Source organism: Piliocolobus tephrosceles, chromosome 12, assembly GCF_002776525.5.
Source record: "Piliocolobus tephrosceles isolate RC106 chromosome 12, ASM277652v3, whole genome shotgun sequence".
Classification (NCBI taxonomy): Eukaryota; Metazoa; Chordata; class Mammalia; order Primates; family Cercopithecidae; genus Piliocolobus; species Piliocolobus tephrosceles.
The window spans coordinates 81695849-81698197 of record NC_045445.1 but is presented as its reverse complement, the minus strand read 5'-3'; the positions used below and the strand labels follow the sequence as shown (position 1 = coordinate 81698197).

At 38.3% G+C, this 2349-nt stretch overlaps 1 pseudogene across 1 annotated transcript; it reads right to left on the bottom strand.

Moving 5' to 3' along the window:
• Nucleotides 1–1040: 1040 nt before the first annotated feature.
• On the bottom strand, nt 1041–1883 carry LOC111536130 (annotated as a pseudogene). Its single transcript, XR_002729655.2, has one exon. The product of XR_002729655.2 is annotated as a high mobility group protein B1 pseudogene (transcript).
• Nucleotides 1884–2349: the final 466 nt, after the last annotated feature.

Sequence of the window (2349 nt, the reverse complement as noted above, 5' to 3'; positions counted from 1 at the left end):
AAGCAACTTACATTACTTACCAACAGAGACAGGTTTCAGATTAGTATTTAGAGAATTTTAAATGGTGCTGGAAAAGGATCTCAAAATTTACTCCTCCGTAACATACTGCTTACACAATCATTTATTAACTTCCCCCAAATCTAGCAACAATAAATTTATGGTCTTTTTTTTTTAAAAAAAAAAAAAAGATAATATAAACTGTAACCATAAAAGAAGGATGCTGAAAAAACTATGATCTATTTGTATCCCTATTGGGAGAAAAGCAGCACAGAGCTCCCTTTCTCTGCATTGAGAAATACTCTCATCTTTGTTAACCTACAAAGAACTCTCTTCTTCAAGAATTTATAAGCATAAGGACCTAGTCTCTGACCTGTAAGTCAAAGAAGTAATGTCATTAAATCTCATTTATTATGGCAAATGTTATATTATATTTTACAGAACATCTTCAGGGTTTTATCCAGCTCTCTTGGATGCTATCCAATTCAAATGTCTTCTGTTATTTTACCAATTTATCTCATTGTCTCTAATACAACAGGAGATCACCAATTACAAATTTTCCTGTGTATACTCTTTGGCTTTACTTCAGTCTATTAATCTTTTTTAACTGCAATCTATTTTGAAAACAAACTTTAAAAAAAAACTCCTTAAATCTTCCAAATGCATTTCTTTTTTTTTTTAATAAAAAAAATGTGTTTACTTAGAAGCATTCAGAATGTCAACAAAACAGCTGCAATTTTTTTTTTTTTTGCAATTACAGAGTGGTATTCAGTTAACATAACAACAATTATTTCATATAAGCTGCATCAGAGACAACTGAAGATGAAAAAACTACCATCCCCATATATAACTAATTTGTGCTGTGTACCAACAAGAACCTGCTTTAAATTTCCATGCCAATTTACAACCCCCATACTGTACCAGGCAAGGTTAGTGGCTATTGAAAATACCACCAGGATAGGGCTATCTAAAGACACATTCGGTAGTGTGTTAACTATACAAAAAAAGACACTGTACAGTTTAAAAACAAATCTTATACAGCCTTACATTTCAATTTTTTTCTTTAAAAGGAGTGAGTTGTGTACAGGGAGGTTAAATGCTTTATAGACAAGAAAAAAACTGCGCTAGAACCAACTTATTCATCATCGTCATCTTCTTCACCTTCTCCTCCTCCTCATCCTCTTCATCTTCCTCATCTTCCTCCTCTTCCTTCTTTTTCTTGCTTTTTTCAGCCTTGACAACTCCCTTTTTTGCTGCATCAGGCTTTCCTTTAGCTCAATATGCAGCAATATCCCTTTCATATTTTTCCTTCAGCTTTGCAGCCTTCTTTTCATAAAAGGCTGCTTGTCATCTGCAGCAGTGTTATTCCACATCTCTCCCAGTTTCTTCGCAACATCACCAATGGACAGGCCAGGATGTTCTCCTTTGATTTTTGGGCAATACTCAGAGCAGAACAGGAAGAAGGCCAAAGGAGGCCTCTTGGGTGCATTGGGATCCTTGAACTTCTTTTTTTGTCTCCCTTTTGGGAGGGATACAGGTTTTCATTTCTCTTTCATAATGGGCCTTGTCTGCCTTTGCCATATCTTCAAATTTTCCTTTCTCTTTAGCAGACATGGTCTTCCACCTCTCTGAGCACTTCTTAGAAAACTCTGAGAAGTTGACTGAAGCATCTGGGTGCTTATTCTTATGCTCCTCCCGACAAGTTTGCACAAAAAATGCATATGATGACATTTTGCCTCTTGGCTTCTTAGGATCTCCTTTGTCCATGTTTAGTTATTTTTCCTCAGTGAGGCACAGAGTCGCCCAGTGCCCGTCCGGCACTCACTTGCCCCGGCGCTGTCTCTATGGAGCTCAATGTACTGCAATGGATGTGAGAGCGGGAGCCAGACGCACCAAATGCATTTCAATGATTCTGTTTTTGAGTGTGGAATGGATGCTTACTTTACAATCCATAATACATATTTTTGTGATGCTTAAGTTTTTATAACAAGCACAAATAACTTTTTAAATAAGCAAAGAGGTTTTAAACTATATTTTTACTACATCTATGGCAGGAACCCTTCCATTTTGACTGTTCCCTGCATTTAATTTACCATAACTAGAAAATAGGCGGTCTTAGGCCCACCACTGTGGGCCCAGACTTCAAGCCTGCCCCAGCACCAAGTTAGCTCCTATTGCCCAAAGCTCCAGGCTTGCCTCATGAACCCAGCCTCCAGGCACATCCCAGTTATGGACCCACCCCCACAGTCCCAGGCTCTAGGCTTATCCCAATGGGAGACTGATCCCATTAGCCTCAGTGCCAGATCAGTTCTCATGGCACGAAGCTTTATGCTGGCCTCTGACCCAAGTTCA